This window comes from Apis cerana, linkage group LG4 (genome assembly GCF_029169275.1).
Source record: "Apis cerana isolate GH-2021 linkage group LG4, AcerK_1.0, whole genome shotgun sequence".
In the NCBI taxonomy this organism is placed as follows: Eukaryota; Metazoa; Arthropoda; class Insecta; order Hymenoptera; family Apidae; genus Apis; species Apis cerana.
In genome coordinates, this window is record NC_083855.1 from 260,598 (window position 1) to 284,527 (window position 23,930).

The 23,930-nt window shown below is 32.8% G+C and overlaps 1 protein-coding gene across 5 annotated transcripts in view; it reads right to left on the reverse strand.

Annotated features, from left to right (window-relative positions):
• LOC107998619 (terminal nucleotidyltransferase 5C) overlaps positions 1-23,930 on the reverse strand; it is a 131,649-nt gene that overhangs the window by 14,411 nt on the left and 93,308 nt on the right. Inside the window, exon 1 of one of the 5 annotated variants that reach the window (XM_017057976.3) lies at positions 611-923. The exons of the other annotated variants lie outside the window; for them this stretch is intronic. The gene's annotated coding sequence lies outside the window, so the exon portion shown is untranslated. Of the gene's footprint in view, positions 1-610; positions 924-23,930 lie in introns of those variants that run through there. 5 annotated transcript variants of the gene reach the window in all.

Below are 23,930 nucleotides of genomic sequence, written 5' to 3' on the forward strand. Positions count from 1 at the left end.
CAAAGGTAAAAAGCTGATTTCAGTGATCCGATTCTAGTTTGTTTGCACGTAAAGACCATCGAAATCGTCGATTGCGAGATAAGCCAAAAAATAATAATACAAGTGGATAGAAAAGGGAAAAAAATTACGACGGAAAAGGTCGATGCCATTGGACGGATTGGAAGTCAGCTGTTGAAAGTAAACACCGAGGCGAACTTGCGCGCGAGCGAAAGGAGCCCGATTCGAAGTGCAACTGTGGTCTCTCCTCGACTCGTTCACGGCCGCGACACGGCGTTTAATTATCGTTGTTTCGTTAGTAGATAACGAGAAAAGATACGGTCGATCAGTGGCCAAGAGTCGTCGATATTAATCGGATTAAGTCGAAATTCTTCAACGAGCGTACGCCAGAATCCGCCGCTCTCACCGTGCACTTGGGAACAGCCGGCGCTTCGTTAGCTAATTGGCTCGATTGCGTCATCCATTTCGCACGATGTTTCGTGTCTGGGATGTTTATCGCGCGAAAATAAAATCGTGTTATTTTCGAGGCTATTAAACGCGACAACGATTACGTGTTTACTTTCGAATCAATTCTCTTTAAGCGGACAGCCGAATGCGGAAAAAGAGTCGTCACCTTGTATTTTCTCCACCGATAATATTCAACTGTCGAATTCTCTCTCCATCCACGATCGTTACATATTAACCAGTTCGAGTTGACGAAACCACCTGTGGATCCCACCAGTTGCTTGATCACTTTCCTCGATAAATTCGATAAACTCGTCCCGTTTAGAAACGAGGTATTTTAGGTTCGCGCGCGAAATTGACAATTTGCGAACGGCGCGCTCGAGCAGACCCACGGCTGATGAGAGGCAACAGCGAACTGAGAGCAGCGCGGTGAAAGGCGTACGAGGAAGACTGGCGACGGTGGCGGTGGCGGTGGCGATACCTCCATCAATAGCAGCGATAGCGACGTCCTTAGTGTAGCAAAGAGGAGAGAGAGAGAGAGAGAGGGGCCGCTATCGACGTCGAGCTCTGGCTTCGCGTAGATCTGATCGTTCTTTTTCCCCCCTTGAAACAGTAAATAAGCAACGACTCTTCTCTCTTTTTAAAATCGTGTATAAACTTCTCTTTCGAGGTGAAACGAACGTTTTCAAGGTCGATCCGTATTTTTCTATGTCTAGAAGATTATCGATATTATCAGTTATGCACTCGATGTTGATTCGATAATTATAACGCACAGTCTTCTTTATTTAGATATAATTGACGTGTAATCGGACGATTCTTCGTGAAATAGGATTCAAAAGTAAACTTTGTGGGTGTATAATTAGATTAAAATTCGTGAAAAATATCTTTCTCGAATATTATATATTTGTTTAATTATGAACGTTTCCATGAAACAACTTCTCGAAGGATCATTCATTTTCGTTATCGTTACGTTACCATTCGAAGCAATTTTCCCCTACGCCATTACGACGAAACAACCCTCGTCAATCGCTCCGTTGTTCATCGAGAATAACAGTAGCTTGGACGAAATCAAGTGGAAAAATGGCTGGTTGAATCGCTGCGACTCTGATCGACCATTAACCATTCCAGGAGAGAGGATAAAGGATAAGAGAAAAAGAAAGAAAGAAAAAGAGGTAAATCGAGAAAATCCAAAGAGTAGCTATTATTAACAATTTTTGCGAAATAAGAAAGAATTTTTAGCCAAACGGTTACCACGAAACGAATAAAAGATAAAGGGGCGAAACGTGTTGCCCTAGATCCTTCCTCCCCAACTTTCCCTATCTCGCCACCCCGTAGTAATACCTCGAATGACGTCACGCCAGAGCGCGTGGGTGCGGTGAATGAATACACCGACCCAGCCGTTACGCTATTCCCCCGTACGCCCGTCCACAGACACGTTCGAATGCATTCGTCTGCGTTTCATCGAGTTTGGATGACGTATACGTGTAATAGCGCCCACGCGGGTCACGGCGAGGAAAAGAGAGAGAGAGAGGGAGGGAGAAAGAAACGGACCAACGAGAGAGTCGGCGATAGTATCGATCTCGAGGATGCTTCCAGTCATGAACCCACGTCGAACCGTGGCTCTCTTATTTTCACGTATTCGGCGACGCGACGAACGACGCAAAAGTACGAAATATCTTTTTACGGGAGTGGCGGAGAATTGGCGACGAGCCATTTAGATAAGATCTAAGACGCGATTCCCTCGGAGGCATTTGGACAAACGGAGTAGTTTTCGTCACACGATGTACATTTAAAACAGCGTTGGAAAATTAAATAAAAGTAACGTTTAGAAATTTATTCGCACCGATTGTGTCAGTTGTTTGCACAATTCACAATCGGTGAATAATTGGACTTAGTTTTCTAACAACAAAATGTCGAATGATCAAATCAAATTATATTTTTTATCAATAGCGAGTTTATTTTTTAAAAAAATTAATAACTGTTTCCGCGAATGGTGGCTGGCATCCAAGATATCGTCCTTTGGATGCAAAGATAAAAATGTAACAATGATCCAAGTTGCAACGGTACATAATCGTGTCGTATATTATTATATGTATTAATATTTCTAATCTCTATCGCGTCACCAGTAACGAAATGAATATTCGACAAAGCGATAATGGCGCTTGTTAAAACAACCGTATTTAGTAATTGCGAAAATGAAGGAGATAATTAAAAAAAATTTGATTTTTTTTCTGAACAACTGTAAACGAATAACAACGAATTCAAAAATTTCTCGCCAGTCTCGATATAATTTCCTTTCATATCGAAAAATCGATCGGCACGCCTTATCGCAGTTTTATTAGTTTTGCTTAGTTTTTGATAATTTAATTCGCTTTCAAAGTTTCGACGATTACATTCTGATCGTAATAAATACGAACATGTTTTTACAAAAGGAGAATCAAGATTAATTTACCTCCTATTGTTTCTTTGAAAACTTTCTAACAAGTTTCTCTCGTCGTTTCTTTTTCGAACTCGAATTTTTCCGAAAATGTATCAAGGATGCAGTTTCGATCGAGGATAGAAAACAAAGAATATTTTTTTCGACAACTCGCAATAAATATTTTTTTTTTTTCAACGAATAATTTACGTTAATCATTCCGACTTGACAATTAGCACCGATGGATATCGTATTACACGTTCCTACGAACTATCGACTCATCACGGTTACGTAACGCCAATTATTTATATTCGAACGAAAATTCCCCGTTGATATTGCGCATTTTTAACGTTTCATTAAAAGGTGATTTCAAGCGAGTCGCCCAACTGAATTTTTCTTCCGATGAAAGTGCAACGCTATTCAAAACATTGAATTCAATTAAGTTTATCTCACCCGTTTAATTTCATTATTATTAGTTTTTTCTTTTTTTTTTTATTAAAATAAACGATTTGAAAAGAAACGAGTCAAGTTTCCAATTACAAATATATCGAAAAAGTAAATTGAATGAAAATGTGCGATAAATTTGAAAAATTTATTTCTATCGTTATTAGACGCTATCCTATATTTATCCTGATTAATTAAGATAAGAATAACGTAAGAAGATAAATGTTGAAGAAAATATAAGACTACTCAAGTTTGCATAGTAACATAGTAACGAGATAATAATTAAATGGTTAAATAATGATTAAAATAATTTAATATTTCAATTTATTCAAAATACCGCAATAACAATTAAAATTTAAATAAAGATTACGTAAGGCCTTTCACAACGGTTATCGTCGTTTATTAATTTATTTTTGTTTAATGAATTTCTCGTTTCCGTCACAGGAAGTTTTCGTATATGCATATCTAAATGGAATTTATTCCGTCATTTTCAAGAAAATAATGAATGAAAATGATCGTACAATTATTGCGGAGAATATTAATAAGTATTTGAAAAAGATTTTACGTGTAATGACCAGGAATAAAATGATTGATTGGTGATAATAGGAGACATTTAAATTTTAAACATTTGTATCGTTGAATTTATGAAATCTTTTCTATTTTACGTTGATTGACTCGTTTGATCCTGCTTGGATCAAAAAAATTAAATATTTTTCGATTTTTCTAGAAATATTCGAGAGATCAGGCTTCAATTGCAAATTTTATTCAATTGAAATGAAAATTGTGATCCACTTCGAAGTTTGACCCTTTTGGATTAGTTCGACGATTAAAATATTTGATAACATATTGCGTGTAAATTATGATTCAATAAAATTATTTTGACGATTTTATGAGTGAGCACGTAATAAAACTTGTAATCCAATATTTTTTCTGGTCAATTCTTTTTTTTTTACTTCACTTTTACTTCAAAAATGTGTATTTTTCAACAACGACCATTAATTAATATTAAAGTTTTAATTCGATTTATACTGCGGTTAAATAAATAATTTTTCCTTTTTAATTTTATGACGCGAAAGAATATTGAAAATTTTTTGAGGATAAAAAATTTCTCAAACAGATTTTCCATCTCATTTGAAATAAATTTCTTCCGAGATATAATGTTGGAACACATATCACAGAAGTTCTTGTTTTTAATCAATCGAAGTAAGCATAGTAAAACTATAAAGTTAATATAACAACATTTTTAGCACCTGCGTGGTAAAAATCTTAAAAAGAGTCTGAACAAATTGATATAAAATCCATAAATATTCGAAATTAAAATGAAAAATATATCGTTAATGCGAACAATTTGAATATATCGACTACTGGATATGCGAAGTGGAGAATTTGACCTTTTCGAAAATGTCGAAATACGAATATAATAATAATAATAAACGTAAAATCTATCTTCGATAACGAGATTGCCAAAAGATAATATCGATTTTTTATTATTCGATAATTGGAAATAATAGATTCGTTTGATTTGGAAGAAAAGAAAACTTTGCCATTCTCTTACGCTCTTTCATGCTCTACGAAGAAACGAGAATCGGAACGTGTAATTTTCATCGACGCCTGATTTCTCTCTCTCTTATTTTATTCTCATTCTACTTTTTCACTTCTCCAACCAGGCTGTCAAAAATACACAATTATAAATATCTCAAATTTTCAGATAATATCAACCTTTGTTTTAATTTAAAAATACACAATTATAAATATCTCAAATTTTCAGATAATATCAACCTTTGTTTTAATAGAATTTAATAGAAGTCAACAATCGATATAAAAAGGATTTCCACACAAGGAATTTCTCCGAATAAACTATTTATAAATTTCGCCAGCAATAATGTAATTCTTCTTTGTACTCATTTTTGGAAAATAATATTTTGAAATTATTCATTCAGATGTATTTCTTATCGAAATCTTATGAGAGAAACGTTATCGTTTGGCATCGATGGAAAAAAGTATGATTGGCGGATGTTGCAACGATTTACAGGAAGGCATAAAAAACAAAATTTCCTGTTTGGCGCATCCATAAAATTGTTGAAAAAATTATCGACATTAATCAATTTCCGATTTCTAAAAAATAACGTCATATTTTTCAAATTTTACACCAATAAAAACGAATTGGCGAGGAGCAATGATAATTCGAGAATGATACTTTCATTAGCTTGGTCCTAAATATACCTTCCTTAATTATTTCTTAAACGTATATTTTATTTTGAAATTTTTAAGAAATCTTTCAAATTTAAAAAGTATCTAATAATTGTTTTCCTCGTTAAACGTATCTTTGAATATGAAAAGAAATCCAAATGTATTTATAAAAACTTTCCTCTTTTTATAGAATCTATCAATCACATATTTTCACGAAAAATGGCCGCACGGAGAAGACTGTTTAATACAAGCTGATGCATCTTGCGATTTTCAAAGAAACCGCGTTCGGAATTCTATTCCACTTTTAAATTACGACGCTTTCGTTTCGATTCTCTTCAACTGCGGTTCCTCGTCTTTTGAGAATTCGCGTTGTGCACGTAAAACAATTTTTGAGGTTTTGTTTGAAATTTTATTACGCGACAATAAGATCGAGAAATCGATACGCGAAAGACAAGAGGAGTGTGCACGCTCTTATGTACGTCCGGTGTATAGATAAAAAGCTCGTAAAGGATTGGTAAATAATTGATGGACGCGTTGAAGAATTTAAAGCGTTGGTCACAGATATACCTACGCGGTCACGAAGCGCCATTTGTTGGCCTACATTCCTTACTGCCCAGAGGATATTATTTCACTCTGCTCCATGAATGATTTATACAAAGTTTTCTTCATCGTCGATTTTCTTCTTGTACCGGTATTTTTTAAAAATTCATATTTTACTTGGGATCGTACGTTTTACAAATTTTTAAAATACGATCCGCTTTCAATTTCCCTCCAGAAATCTAAGTATTTTTAAGTTGGATCGAATATGCAAGTGTTTAGTTTATATTTCTCGTCGAATTCAATTCATTCGGACTTGGAAAACTTTTCCGAATCGAACGAACAATAAGCTTTTAAAAAAGAGAAGAAAGGATTGCGATTTAAAAGAATTATTAAATTTGTAATTAAAACTTTAACGAGATTTTATAGTTTCGAGGCGTTTAAATATTTAAACCAATAATCGCATAAAATATAAAGTATAAAAATCTTCTAATCGAACATCGCGCGAGAGAGAAATATTTCTCGGGGTCTTAACTGGTCCATGAATTTCCCTTCGAACAAACTGAAATTTCAAAAAATCATTTTCAATCTTCATTTGATAAAGTGAGCGCTGCATCTTCTGTCGACAAAAACGAGCAATTAATGAAACGGTGAAAGTCAAAATTACGATAAATTGTGACGGATTTATCGAGCGGAAGCGATAAAATATCCGCCATTGAAAACAGTTTAATTCTTTTATTAAACAGCGGCCGGCTTCCAAACGTCGCATCACGTTATGCTTTTATCTACTGCTTTTATGCAACGGCCACATGGAAATTGAAAATTGATTTTTTAATCAAACTTACGACGACAACTAAAAGAATTTTCCAACAAATTTTATGAGTCGGTGAAAATTTCAAAAATTGATAAAGCGCAAAATGGAGAAAACGAAAGCGTAAAACTCGATATCAAGGAATGGAAAGAAGAAACGACAAAAAGCGGGGAGAATTAATTAAATTCAAAGTTATCGCGGCGATGGGAAAGAAAAGGAAGCAGATTCGCGTTAATTAGCTCGATCGTTACGCGAACGTATGAAATCCTACGGTTGCGTCAGCGTCGAAACGAACGAGGCAACGCAGGCGGAGAGCAGAGTGCGTTAACCGATAGAAGGATAAAAACAGCGCGTTTCCGAATCGATATCCCTGTTGAATTTATTAAGAAAATCGTCGCATAAGGAGAAAGAATCGCATTTACTCTCGTTAAAGATGAGTTGAGAATCCATCTCGAAAGCGGATCGACGAATCAGCTGATTCCGTTTCCCGAGCAACGAATTACGTATCCCGGATGCGCGAAATCGAAACTCCTTTGCTGCGGCGAGCCGAGCCGGGTGCAACGACCGACGCGAAACTGGGACATCCTCGACCGTTCAGCGACGTCTTTGCCGGCACACGACGACCCCGTTTTCCAGTCATCGGCCACGCGACCGTTTCGATTTTCGCGCTTCCTTTCACCATCTTTTTCCGCTTCCCGGGACCTTCGATCACCTGTTGCATTATTTATAGTGACGATTGAATCCACTCGTGTTTTCGACTCGAATGCATGTACGTGTATACGTGTGTGGAAAAAGGAGGATCAAAATAATTCTTACCGGTTCCATGCGATGTCTTTTATCGCGCTTATGTAACCGATCGTAATCTAGGAATAGATTAAAAGTAAAGAACAGTTGTCGAGTATTTAGATTTATTATTGTTTTTTGTTGATATTTGATCTTATACATTACAAGTCAAATATTTAAATATCGATCGATTTAACGGTAAATATTGACGGTTCGCTTGAATTTTAATTTTACGACAAGTAAAAAAATATCCGAGTAAGAGTCGAACATTCTTTGAATTTTCTTTGCTTTCGCTCCAAACTTGGTCGGATCCCTATTTCTCACGCTGATAATTTAATTACATTGCGAGTTTAATACTTTCTTACTCGGAGGATTCCAGAGGGATCGAAGGTATTTAATTTATTAATCATTCTAAAAGAAATTTTATATGTAATTCTTACCTCAACGATCGTTTTCGCTCCAGAGATATCGAAATTTCTTCCTACACACATCGTCTTTCGTTAATTCCTCCAATGATTATTATAACCATTAAAATTAATTTTTAAACTCGATACTCGAGTTATTGTTAAATTTATTTAAGATTTTATTAAGTTGACATCAAGCTTTTAATCTTCAAAATTAAGAATTATTTTTCAAATCTCAATTCAAAATCAATAAGATTATTAATTATTCGAACAGCGTATCGCTTTTATAATTTTGTGCTAGAAATTTTTCCCACTCTCGACGAATTAGTTTCACCTTCGCGTTGCTCTTACGCATCCTTGAAGCTTGCTTTTCTGACGTAAAAACTGAGCGAAACAATAGAAGAAAACGGAGCGAGAAAGAGAGAGGGGAAAAGAGACGTCATAAATCCGTGGAACGTCTTTTCCTCTCTTGGAATATTTCATATTAAAGAAGCGGAAAGAATATTCTTTTTGATAAACCGAAATATATTGATTTATTGCGAACGATAAATATAGGAAAATGAAAGAGAATTATTGACACGAATGAATATCGAGATAATGAAAGAAGAATTTTAAAAATAATTTCCACAAACGAGATATTTCACACATTTTTTAATATTAAAATTATAAAAATATACGTTGGAGATAAGTAGAGTAAAAATGTAAGATAAATTAAATTAGGAAAATAAATTCGAGGTTCGAGAAATGGTATTTCAACGAGATTGTTTATTATAGATGAGCGTTAAAAGATCAAGCGTTTAAAATTCTGGAATGAAAGGAGCTGGTTGTACAAAGTTTTGAGCAAACGTTTGAATCTCGAAAATATTTGCGCAATTCATTCGAACCGAGCGAAAAGATTTGAAAAGCGAAGAAAGAATGTAACAGTTTTGCAATATCGAAAGTAATCAATTTCACTTTCTCGTAAATATAGATATAAACCGTATATTTTACAGAAATTAAATAATTTTTGGAAAGATAACCAATTTCCATTAACACAAAGTTTCAAAGTTGCACAATTTTTCCCACATTTCCCACAAGCAATTGAAACATACGCATTTACAAAATTTAAAATTCGTAAAATTCACCGTTCCAAGTCACCGATTCTAAAGAAAGCATGGAAATTGCCGTAACCAGTCATCCCGTCATTCTGTCGCCACGGGAACAGCCAACCGATCGTTAGATCAACGATTATGTGGCGTCGAGACGCCCACCAATTTTCCGACGACGAAACACGAGAGCCTGCCAACACAACTAAATCGTAGAATTCATCCGCACGTGAACTCGGCGAGAGTGAAAAGCGAATCGAAAAGAATGTAGGAGAAGGAAACCTCAAAACAAAGCGACCTCAAACAGAGAAAACGCAATGACCTTCTCGAGGTTACGGACGACAGTTTTAGTGGCTTCGTTGTCCACTAATGTTGCATTTTATCAAAAAATTTTATTCCTTTCCCCCCCACTTTTCTCTTTTATAAGAAATTCGATTAAAATGTTTTCGCAATATGTAAAATCGTTAAAATCAAAAATTCTTCAAATTCGATAAATAAAGATACGTGTAAAACGTAATACAGAGAATAATCGTTAAAAATAAAAATTATTACGAAACGATTGAAACAATTAATAATCGATAATAATAGGAAAGTTAAAACACGAATTTGTAAATATTAGAATGGGAGAAATCTTGTGCAAATATATTTTATAACGAGTATATATTTATCGAGAGAGAGAGAGAGAAAAAGATAATACTTTTGTTAAAGAATAAAATTTATGTCATTGACGTCTGATTTCAGTGTCGATGCGAACAAGTTTATCGATTATTCCACGAGTATATAACGAACAGAGTTCGTTGTCTTATTGATTTTTGTCGAAAATTTATATCGTTGAATCTTTGAAAAGAATCTTCGAAACAAAATTATCCCTTCGATGTTAAATGAAATTAAAACATTGGCAAAAAGATTAGAACAATTATACTCGTAAAGTTAGGAAGTTTGTATCTACATTCGTAGCTTACGACGATATCCGAATTTTTCTACCGTGGAAGAAATCAAATTGATCTTTCTTGAAATCTTAACTTTCCACGTCCATCGAGCGAAGACTTTGAATTCCATCTTCTATTACGTAACACAGATCAGAAAACACTGCCAAGAGGGTCACTTTCGATTCCTCTATCTAGTACGATGCTCGCGATCCAGTGATCACGTGACCGAGTAATCACGTGACGCTGGCTGACGCACGAAAAGAAAGTAAGATTCCTCCCGAATTGCACGTTTTATTTTTACTTTACGACGAATCCACGATTCGTCAATTCGACAATTTGAAAAATCGATTCTTCATCGTACACGTGATGTAAAGATAAAATATAACACATTATTAAATTAATCTCTTCATGAAACGGAAGAAAAATATTGAAAAATATTTTTTAGAATTACTTTTCACGACATAACGATAAAATACACCGTGATTAATGTGATTAAAGTCATCGGTGAAAGAAATATTACCTTAGTTTCTTCAGAAAGTAATCGTTTGAGTATTACAAATAAGAGTTTCGGCCAAGGGGCAATGTCGAGGACTAAAATAACATACGCTCCATACGCTCATTATCATAATAATTAAACTCGGCGTAACGCTAAGTGATATAGGCGTGTTGATCAAGTGTTATTAATACAGAGATAAATTAAACAACAGAATCTTTGTTAAAATCAAAGTACCAATGATAATTATTTAAAAACTTTAAGCATCGATTCATATACGAAATCACGTATATTTTATCATCTTATTCCATAGATACTCTCCAATTCGTATTATTATTTTTGTATAGAATCTATGATGCAAATATATCACACGTACGATATAAAAATAAAATAACAATTTCTTTCTTCGCGTTTGGAAAATATCGCGGAGCTTATAGATTTATCGTATCATAATTTGACACGTGTTGATCGAGTTCGACCGCTAGTTGACACATCCGTTACAACAGGTTTTCACATTCTACGATCAACGTTTGTTAATTAATCGCTGAAAGGAACATTTACTTGGAGTTATCGAATAAAATACCGTAACAATAAATAATCAACGTGATATAACTTAAAATGGAAATCGTTGTTCAGAAACGACTAATTCTCGAATTTTTATCTTTTACTTGGAATATTTATTAATAAAGATATCAACGATAATGTTATAAACTTTTGAAAATCAAGATCGAGTAAATTTCGATACATCATGATCAAAGTGTGTATATGGCTTGTGTTTGTCGAGTGATGTAATTGTGCGAGCAATTGATTAACCTCTTCCTGTTAATTACGTCGTCGAAGATCGAGTTCATAAGCGAGAATTTTGCTGACATAGTGATCGGCATTTTTAAATCTAATTTTTTCAACGAAAAGTTTGCTCTATATTTTTGGTTTATTTTAGAGATTTTTACTTTATTTTCTTTCTTTTCAATTTTCCATTTAGCATGATAAAATTATTCGTAATTTTAACAATTTTAATTTTACCGTTAATTAAATATATATGTAAAATGACCGAGCATTTATTATTACATAAATAAAAAGAGAACGCTTGCCAATGATAAGAAAAATATAAAAAAAATTCTGAATAATTTAAATATAGTTGTCCGAAATGAAAATATAATGAATGATTTATCTTTCAGAATAAACTTATCTCGAAACTTATACGATCGTGTTAGATTAAATTTACTTTTACAATTTTAATTTCCAATTTATATTATATCTGTAAAAATAAAATAATGTATTTACAATTATTCGTAATTATGAAGAGATTAATAAAAAAGAGAGGAAGAAGAAAACAAAATTACGAATGCTAACGTAACTGTTAGTTTCTCGTCGTAGCATTCGACGCAACGCTGAATAGCGTGCAAAGACAACAGGTTTCAAAGGAGGAATGCTCGCGAAGGCTGGTTCGGTGCGAACGGGACGTTATCGCGCGAGCCGTCGTTTCGTAATAGACATTGACATTACGGTAAAAGGAACGTCAGCGTGCGTATTTGCGGATCATCGACCGCTTTTCGGAGAATTGGAAATTGCACTTCACTTTTGCTTCCACGATGAACAAACTTTTAAAGAAAGGTTTCGATAGATATAATTCTGAATGCTCGAATAGTCTTTGTGCATCGAAAATAATTGTACATTATTTCGGTCGGTAAAGTCGCTCAGCGACCTCTTTTTTACGCATCTCGAATTAAATTATCCGAGAGCAAATATGTATCCAACAGGAAATGAATTATATAGTATTCTATACGAATCGTACGTACAGATAGAATTTAATGGAATAATAATTAGATTGAATTAATCGTAAAGTACCGGCAATTTATTACTTTCGAAATTATTCAATTTTAACTCGCATTGAAAATAAAGTCCAACTATAAAAAGAGGATAATTAAAATCAGAAAGACATTAAATAGCGAGTAAATAAATTCAGACTCATAAAAGTTCAAATATTTACCCAATTTAACGACGATGACTTATTTTCTTTTCCACTTGATTCGATTTTTTTTGTTTTCGCGTAAACAAAAATGAATAAATAAATAAATAAATAAATATATTTAACAAACATCGATTTACGACTGTCGACGCGGTATCGCTCTTCTTAGTTAAAAAAATTTCTCGTCTAGCATTTTTTTTAAACATTCTTCTCTCTCAACTTGAATTCGATGCGAAGAAAATTAAAAGATAAATAGATTAGAAGAAAAGAGATATCGATAGGAAAAATAATTCCGAAATTTAGAAATTCTGTAATTTTTGGCTACAAAATATTACGTTATAAATTTTTTAATGTAACATTTAGTGAAATTTAATTGTAATATTTCACGTATACAAGTTTCACATTTTCACTGCTTTCTCTTTGATAAATAAACGTGTCAGAAATAAATACCGGATGAGCCAATTTCAAAAAATTAATTCCAGCAATAGTTTCTTCTAGGAAACAATTTCTTTTATCAGCAAGTATCTTCTTTACTTCGTAATCAGGTTACTTTTAGATCATTCAATTATTATCACATATCTGCTTCCCGAAATATAAAATTCGTTCATATTTTCGCAAAATCCTCACAAATAATTCTAACCGTTTCGTTAGAAAACCGTAATGGGAAAAGAAAATGGAGTAATTTTAAAAAACGTAAGAAAATTTCGCATCGTTTCGATCGAAATTTTTTCCCAGTAATAATTCGAGTCGGAATAGTCGAACCGAACGAAAACGGTGATCGCTTTCCCCGTCGAGTTTGAAGCGTGTTATTTGGCTCGTTATTTCCGCCACGTATTCGCGATCGATCGTTTATCTCGTGAATGCGAGCGGACTTGATAAACGGAAGAGAACGTGCGACTCTGGCGTAGTACTATGTTATAAATGTTGAAACGCGTTATATACGAGAGGTTACGCTAATGCGACGATTATTCAGAGAGACTGCTAATCGATTCCCATTCAACGGTTCTCTTATTGTTGTTTCTTTCTTTCTCGTTTCATTTCTTTATTTTCGCTTATTCTTTTTTCAAAAAATTTTGTGATCAATCGAAGATTTTTAATTCTTTCCTCTTTGTTTATCTATCGGTTCCCTCCTGAACTAAGCATTTAGCTCGATTTCATAAATGTAGTAAAATACTTTTACTTAAAAACGAAACTTTTCTTTATTGAAATTCACAGAAAGGATATTTTTAAAGATTAAGCGATTGTTATGCAAACATTTTTTAAAAATAATCTATATAATATATGTAGATTAAAATAAGTTTATATTTTTAATATAAAAGTGAACAGTCCTAAAAATACATCGTTTATTTTTTTATGACAAGTCAAGAAATTTTTTGTTTATCATTCAAGATTTAAACGTGCAAATGTATTCATGTATCTTAATTATCTCGTTAATCTTTTATCCTTGTAAAAAATAAAAACTAAAAGCTTTGAATATTCCACATCGATGACATCGAGATTTGTATCATCTCTTGGAATATTTTCAAAATTTTAACTTCTCTATTTTTTTTTGCTACGTTTCAAGACACATATGTGACATAGATACAACGAAATATTCATCACACAAATGTTCAAATAACTCGCGACGTACTAGAATTCAAATCTGAAATGAATTCTTCGGAAAAATGCGAAACGATTTAATCGCTTTGAAGAATATACGTGTGTATATATATACAATTCTACGTAACGTTGAATAAAACAATAATTACGTATTGATAAAATTTTTCAAAATTTACAAACTTCAAGATTTAAAGGTATTAAAATATTTAAAATATTAAATTTTCCATTTTCTAATTTCGTAATCGTTGTTTATAATATAATCAAGATTCACATTTGAATAAAAGTTTTATTTTTCTTTTCTATTCAAATCTATTCGAATAAATAAATTTTTTAAAATATTTACAATTTTACTTTTTCTTTTTCCATCGTTTTCATTCATACAGGTCCATCGATTTGAATTTTTCAAAATTCGGAAGCGCAAAAAAAAACACGAGGAAAATGAAAAATTCAAATCGCCTACATGCGTATCGCGTTCAAGTTCGGCTTATTCGTTCGTTATATCTAACGTATTATATTCATTCGATTATCGATTTAACCGAAGCCTCGTATCGGCCTTTACCGAGCAAATATTACGTAACTTTACGTATCGCATGCCACGCGAATACGTAATCGTATATTGTCTACGAACGTCATTCACGCAATTATCAGACTTCTAAGCAGATGTGGTGGATCTTTGGGAGGAGAGATGAAGCGTGTAATTTTCATTTTCAAAATACAGCCATTCTTTATGATCGAGTGTTTATTTGATTTGAGAAATTTCGACATATTTTGTCGTTAATAATTCAACGAATGGAGAAGGAAGAGAAACGTTGTATCTCGTCATTGAACGTAAAAGTTTGGGGAAAAATAAATTTTGGCGCTCGAAGAATTCTGAGATAATTTTCTTTTTGATATATCGAGAAAAAAAAAATTAAATTCTAACGAATCTGAAATATTTAGCACGTTCCATCGGATCTATCAGAGTTGTTTTCATGCGCGATAGAAATGGTGTTCTATTCGCGAATAAACAGCTCGACGCTCAAGTGCAGACAGACCAGTCTGTCGAAGGACGAACGTCGATGACGTCTTTAACGCGATGCGATGGGAGATTGTGTCGCAACTCCCTTTTATTTACCACCGCGGCCGGAATATTGGCCTACGTGCTTCGAAATAAAGCTTCTTTCGTCCGAAACTCATTCTCTTCCATACTCTCGATATTTTCTCGTTCTGCGTCTCGGTTTACGGGACGAAAAAATTTATTTTCCGCTCGATTCGTGAACGCGGCGTTTGGCAACGTCGGAATCGCGTCTTGGGAATTGGTTTGTTTTCGCGAAGAGGAATTAAAATTAATCCTCCGAGGTACGAGGAGTGGAAAATTATAATTGAAAATTAAATTTTCTGGTAAATCGTTTTTAATTTACTTATTAATATAAAATGTCTGGTGTGCAGCATTGTTATATCTCTCCTCCTATCATTTACGTATTCTCGTAATAAAATAAGTGTGAAAAAAATTAGAAAATTAAAGTGATCAAAGAAAAAGGAAATATCGTAAGGATCCGTTTATACGAGCCAAAATATTTTGAAAGTAAAGTGGTTTTTCGAAAAGTAGTTTTTATAAAAATTAAACGCTGTTACTATTATTATATTCTTTGTCGCTGAAAATAAAATAAAAGAAACGATTCGAGTATAAAATTTCAGTGAGAAAGAAATGTCTCTCTCGATCACAATAATGGAAAATACATCTCTGTGAGCAATTACTGACTCGAGAATGAGCCTTGAGACTTCATTGAAGCGATACGTTGAATATGTAATAGCAAAAAAAGGAAGAGAAAGATCTTACTTTCTTCGAAGAATATTTACATTTTATTATTTTATTATCGTACGTTGAGATGTGGAAATATTTACAAAGTTCGACTGCTAATTTTACATGAATTTTCTTTGTAATATTTTTTATATAAATAGATAAACATAAAATAAAGTACGAAATTATTTTTCAAACAAATATCAAAGAATTATTTTAATAATTAAATGAATGCGAATATAAAATAATATATGAATATTTTGACATTTATCAAGTTTTATATTTTAATCGAATCGAACAGCGATGAAAGAAAAATTCAATTTCACGTTATATTCACTTTGGAAGATAAACAAATTTTTTATAAAGTTTTATAATACTTTATACCACTCTCCGTTAAAATGTATCGAAAGTTATTTTTAGATTTATATCGTGATACGTTTGATCGCACGATACAACAAACTTCCTTCTGTTTGTTATTACACTCACCTTCCTTTTCCACACTATTTACAAATTGAAACAAACTCGTTTAACCACATCGCTCAAAGTTCAGTAAAAAATTATTCAACTACAACTTTATTATTATTTATTGCTGAATTATTACAATTTTACCGCGAATGGGAAAACGATTCGTTATAGTTATCAACGATCGGTAAGTAAGCGATTCCTGAAAAATTCGAGGGAAACTAATCTCGCGGCTATTCTTAATCATCGAAAAAGGCGAGTTCGCACAACGAAACGAAATTCAGCGGCGATTAGGCGAGTTACGTGGCGGTTGCACAAAGAAAAGCAAAGAGAAAAGCAGACGAGTCGTAAAGAATCTCACGCGTGATGGGTATTTTATATATATTTGTGCATACTTGTTTCGCGTCATAAACTTATTTATCCATGGCTTCGTTTCCGTGTATCGAGAATTGGCATGGAAATATTTTTCTCGCACATTCTTTCGACTTGTTTCTCTTGCAAAGAATTAAGATTTTTTGAAAAATTGACGTTTTCTTTGCATTCTTTGATTTAAATTTGTAAATAATTTATTTTTAATATTTGTGCGTTAATTATCGATTACAAGATCGACTCGTTTACGGAATTATAATTAGATACACAAACGAAGAAAATATGTACGATAAAAAATTAATTATCGGAATATTTTACTAGCAATTTCCTTTTAATCAGATTATTAAATTAGCAAAATTATTAAGTTTAATTGCGTACGAATATTTTGACGATAAATCTAACCGATAAACTTAAATTTAAATTTTACGAAATTTATAAATAATTAGGTAGAGAGGCCTTTTCGAAAAGAAAATCCGAGTATTCTGCACGACGTTTCGTTACTCTTATGGTCGGACGTAACATTTCGACTAACCTGTACTTTCCTCATCCACTTAATTCCCTCGCCGTTCTCAAATTTCTCGACTTGTAAAATATAAACTAGCGCTAAATTGTCGAATGAGTTAATTTTAGATAATTGAAAACGATAAATTAACCTTTCGTTAATTGGGACAGGTTAACCCTGACCTGTCTCAACGAAAGTCAACCACCCTTGAACAACCCTAGGAAGAGAAAGTTCGGTTGCTCTCGAAAGTTTTCCACCTCGCAGAGAGCACGTCGTTTTAAAGAAGATATCCAAAGTTTCGCGCGGATGAGGTGGCTTTTCATTGGAATGAAAGAAAATTTTAACACTTGTTTAAATAATTAAATAAAATTAACCGATATAGAACAATAATTATACAATAATTATACAACATGATAATTCGGAAAAACAAATCGCACGGCCTTCGTGTTCCTTCTCAAGCTTGCCAACCTAGCTTGGACGTCGTTCAAACTTAATTCCCGTGAAACAGGAGCGAAGAAGATACTTTCACGGGATGAGCTCGTAATGGACGTTGCCTTATCCTTTATCCTCTTCCAGCCGAGTTCGTTCCGTCTCTCTCGGGCGAATACAAAGAAAGCGAACGTTCCAACGCAACCGGGAAGTGGCAACGCTGCCTCTGCATGGCTTATGGAACAACGTTCGTCGCTGGATTACGTTCGTTTTTTCCTCTCCTCTTTCCGCTTCGATGCACCAAGGTTTTGTCGCGACGAGAAGATGGCCAGCGGGACGAGTAAATGGTATCCGATTCGCTTCATTCCATCTTTCACGGTTCGAGAGTCTCCGTGCTTTTGGATTTTTAATTATTACGAGATATTAAAATTCGTTTCGTATTTATGATCTAGAGATCTGTTTAAAGATGACTTTGAACAAAATAGAAACCTTTATAAAGATATATAAAGAAATACGAACAAAAGTTTATCGCTTTTCAGGCTGATGATGTATCGCGTTTCTGAAATAAACTCTTCGTTTTCTACAGGGAATGTTTTTGTACTTTCTCGAGCGCTTTTATGAAATTTTATCGATTCTTTATTTAAAATTTTTCGAAATTCGTTAACCTCCTCGATACTTAGCCGCTGCGTGCACTAACTCGTGTATTCATTTTCTTGGCCGTCGTAGCGAAGAGGTTAAAAATACTTTTAATTTCCGAAATATAGAACGCATATAAAAATACGAGCATTTTACCGACCGAGTCACGAGTTGATTCCATTCCAACGTCGATATAAGATAACTTTATACGATTTTTAGATTTAAAATGAACCAGACAACACTCTTTCGCACCGCTCACCTGTTATTTCGATCGTGAATTCCTCCAAGTGCAGCTTTTTCTTAAATCTTATCGTGGTAAAAATTTCAAAAAAGATACAATCGCGATAGAAGAACTTTTGCACGCGTTTGCATTGCAAAAAGTTGCGACGTTTAATTACGTTTAAAAAACGGAATACTCTGATAAGCGAAAAGTATATGAAAGTTTCGTGGATCTCACGTAAAAGTACGAAATAGTTTCAAAAAGTGGCCTTACTTTAAATCGTAATAGGCAATATTTTATCGAAACAAGCTAGAATAAGTAACATTAAAATAAATAATAGATATTCAGACATTGATTCGATATATCGGATATTTATATCTTTTTATATCTTGAAAGTTATTTTTAATCTCGGTCGAATAAAAATTTTTCTTAAATGCAATTGAAATATAATTTTTCATTAAAAATCATCAATTTCTCTATAAATTTGATAAACTATATCAATTTTATTCGTACATAAGACAACAAATTGTGAAAGAGAAAAATTAAAATATTCAAATTACAGGTACATTCGTAAAAATATCCTTCAATCTTTTCCACGGTCTTCAACAGCGATTCAATTACTTTCGCAAGCAAATCCTCGTTCACGTAACATCTGTCAGGACAAGCGGCCGGTTTTCTCTTCCCCCAAAGACGCCCTGAATCCTCGAGAACACGATCTCGAAAATGATGGAGAAGATTTCGATTCGAGAAAACTGTATCAAATTCGAAATTCAACAATTTAAAAGTTTAAGATTCAAAGTCTCTGTGATGTGTAAATGTGATCCAGAAATAGAAAATTTTGCTTTACGTTGCGCAAAGTGGACGAGATATTTTCTCAATTCGCGTAATAACGACTCGCTTGACAGCTCTTAGATAGAAGAGTCAATAAGATGTCAATTGCACGCAATTTATCGAATCGTCATCTCGAATTAATACGAACAATATTCGACGTGTAAAATCTTTATCCTTTAGTTATCGATCAAGAAATATCAATATTCTTTTATTTGTATACATATTGTCGGTTAAAAATTTATTCCAAATCTAAAGTACGTTCTTTTAATATTAAATATCGAGTTTCTAATTTGAGGTTAAAACATATTTTACTTTATATTTTTTAAAACAATTTTAAAACGTTTACAGAATCAAAAAGCTGTGTAAAGGAAAATCTAACGATGGAATTTAACATTCCTTTTTATTTAAGAAAAATATTTTTTCTTCTCTTTCCTCGTTCGATACAAATAAAAGAATCGATATTGCAATTTTATTTGCGTCGATACCTTTAAAAAGTTTCGTTTTCGAGGAATTAAAATCCAAAATATTTATAAAAAAAAGGGAAGATATTGAAAAATGCGACGATTCGAAATATTTTGAACTCTGCTAGACACGATAAACGAAGAAAGCTACGTAGTCGGTCGGATAATTCAGTCGATGGACGCGAGTCGTGAAGCGGCGCTTTTGTGCCGCTTCGCGGATCGCACGATTGCATAAGAAGCAAGAAAAAGCTTCTTCGCCGCGATTACAACTATATTAATCGTTTTTACACGTTACATATTCAACGTTTTAAAAACATTATAATTAGATCTAATTATGACTGAAATAGAATATTTTATCAATAAAGTCAAGAAGGAGAAGAAAATATAAACTTATCATTTTCTCATTTTCTTTTCTTTTGATCCATCTTTTTCTGCGATTAACATTTTATTTCGTCCAATCGTTAAAATCGTTCAAAATTTATTTGTAGAAAATAAAATACCTTATCTTTCGTGTTTCTCTTCCAATTCTCTTTTCATTACTGGAATTTTCAGCGTCCTCCCAGCATTCTAATCTTTGGCCATTTTTACCTTTTCAATCGTTTCGCTACCGAAACGGTAGCTTAGTTTATCGCGCTAGAATTTGTACTATTCCTGTATTACGTATACAGCTATTTTCGTATCATTGGAATTCTTCAATTTTCGCGAAAAACGTCCCCAACGATTACACAAAATCCAATAATAACGATAAATCGAGTTGATCCTCGGGAAAAAATCAACGAAACGTAATTGCAGAAAAAGAACGCAACGACATTAATTAATCTGGACGCTTGAAATGTAGAACTCGGCTATATCTAGCAGGGCGTTGTATCAAAGCGCGAGTGAGGCAACCGCATGTCTATAATAGGACACGAAACGCTAACGTATTCGCGAGCACGCGACCAACTGGCCTACGCCCACGGGTTCCCTGGAACGGGCAGGCGAAATCGCCGTTTTATCGTTCCGTGGCCCACTTCTTCTTCCCTATCGAGCCCAGCACGCGTTACTCGTTTATCGTTGCTCGTTCCAACAATGGCTCGGCATTACGATAAACAAGGCAAAGATGTCGATTCGTTTCCTCTCGAATAATAAGTTTCTTCCCTTTTGCACGTTATTTTTCCACGATCGATTGTAAAAAGAGTCGAATATCGCACGACGGGCCTCGATAAAGGGGATCGTGATATATATTGGATTTTATGGGTTGGCGTATTAAATCGTTTCCATCTATCGAGAGCAACGAGTTTCTTGGATCGGACGATTGGTCTAAAAAATTGTGACACTCGTTAAATGTAAATTGAATAATCGAAGCTTTCGTTTTATTTTTTAGTTGGAAAGGGAGAGATTTCGAATATCTTTACTTCGATGTCTCTCGTTATCTTGTATTTCGTTACAAATTTTCCAAGGATCCTCCCGCCGCTGGAAAAAGAGAAACGTATTCGCGTATCGCTCTGGAAGACAATCGCGACCTCGAGTCATCCGGCGATGTGGGACACGCCACTTGCATCGGCTCGTCGATAAGAATACACGCGAGGAGACCTTGACAGAGACGACTCCTCCCACGAATGACCAAGACTCGACAACAAGGTGTACCGATGTAGCACGTAGCGCGCGATCGTGAGTCGCATACGTACGATTTCTCCGCGAGACAGCAGCTAATCCGAACGAATTTCCCAGATGCGAGCGTTTCGACGCCAAACGAGACACGCAGCCGCGCCCACTAGCGTTCTTGCAACGTAATGTTCGAAAGATGGAAAAGATGGAGGCTTTAAAATATCATCTTTTAAATTTTTTTACATTTTATTCGTTTATTATTATTTATATATCTTTGATTCTTCCAATTTGTAAATTCTTCCCACTTAAATTTTTTGATACGTCAGAGTCTCTTTTAAATAATTAACTTTTACACGTTTAAATTCTTCCAAAATTTCTTGCCACGAGCTTAAATTTTTTGATACGTCAGACTCTCTTTTAAATAATTAATATTACATATTTTTTTATATTTGTTTACTTTCATTATTATTTATTTATATATATATATTTTTTTAATTTTTTGAATTTGTAAATTCTTCCAAAATTTGTTGCTACGAGTTTAAATTTTTTTATGCGTCTCTTTTAAATAATTAATTTTCACATATTTTTTGATATTGTTTACTTTTGTTATTATTTATATATTTTTAATTCTTTGTATTTGTAAATTCTTCCAAAATTTGTTGTCACGAGCTTAAATTTTTTGATACATCAGAGAGTTTAAATAATTAATTTTTACACATTTAAATTCTTCCAAAATTTCTTCCCACTTAAATTTTTTGATACGTCAGAGTCTCTTTTAAATAATTAACTTTTTATACATTTTTGATATTTATTTACTTTTATTATTATTTATATATATATTTATTTTTAATTCTTTGCATTTGTAAATTCTTCTAAAATTTGTTGTCACGAGCTTAAATTTTTTGATACATCAGAGAGTTTAAATAATTAATTTTTATACATTTAAATTCTTTCAAAATTTTTTGCCACGAGCTTAAATTTTTTGACGTCAGACTCTCTTTTAAATAATTAATTTTTATACATTTTTTGATATTTATTTACTTTTATTATTATTTATATATATATTTTTAATTCTTTGCATTTGTAAATTCTTTCAAAATTTGTTGTCACGAGCTTAAATTTTTTGATACATCAGAGAGTCTTTAAATAATTAATTTTTACACATTTAAATTCTTCCAAAATTCCTTGCCACGAGCTTAAATTTTTTGATACGTCAGAGTCTCTTTTAAATGATTAATTTTTACATATTTTTTGATATTTATTTACTTTTATTATTATTTATATATTTTTAATTCTTTGCATTTGTAAATTCTTCCAAAATTTATTGTCACGAGCTTAAATTTTTTTATACGTCAGAGTCTCTTTTAAATGATTAATTATTACATATTACATACATTTATTTATTTATTTATATATTTTTAATTCTTTGCATTTGTAAATTCTCAAAATTTATTGCCACGAGCTTAAATTTTTTGATATAGTTTCAATCCTTTTAAATACACCTTTTAAATATATCTTTGCATTCGTAAATTTGTTGCCACAAGCGACTAACGTGAAAATAAATTCTATCATTCGATCCATTACATTGATACAAAAATAAGAAAAACAAGATTCTGCGAATTTTATTTAAAATTTAAATAATAAAAAATATATAATACGTGTGTTAATTTTATCTAATAATCTTTATTCAAATTACACATTTAACTGTAAAAGCAAAAAATAATTGCTCTTGGAGTGCAAATTATTGAATAAAGATAGGTTTAACGTAGATTACAAAAATAGATAATAATTATATAATTACTAATTAGAAGTTTCTAGAAAATTTAATGAAAATTATGCATATCCTGTATGAATATTTTAAATCTATCTTTTTTTTTAATACACTGTTCAGTGCATATATTGTAGCATATGGAACATGATCAAGTTCATAGAACGTCGTACAAGACACATTGAAAAAAATAGAAGAAAAATATTTTGTTTTATATCTTTTCCTGTCAAATTGTTAAAAAAATATTATACATGTATATCCATTATTACATTACACCAGAGACACAATTTGACAACTTTAAAAAGTTTACTCTTTATATGAAAACAATTTATTAGTATTTACAATATTTAACTTTAATCCAAAACATAATTTTAGACAAAAAAAGAAGCATTAAAAATTGTCGATTCGAAAAATTTACTTGGTTAGTGGGTTATTTTTCATCTTTTTCTTGTTATTTCTTTCGGGTTAACAGTGTATGGAGTACCGTTGAAATATCCCATCCCGTTCGTAATTCGTTTTTCGAAATTCTCTGGTATTCCTCTACGACATAATTAGCGTAAGAAATGTATTATGAGTAACTGGACTTGGCGAGAATTATATGTTGGAAGATTTGAAATTGCTTGCCAAGATGGTTGAAGTAATTTAAGAACGTGGAAAATTAAAGTTCTTCTATTATTATCTGATTAATTAGTTGCGTAACAATTAGACGCGATATGGAAATCAAAATTTCATTTTTTACCAATTCTTCTACTTCTGGTGCGAATAAGATCACTCTCGTTAAGTA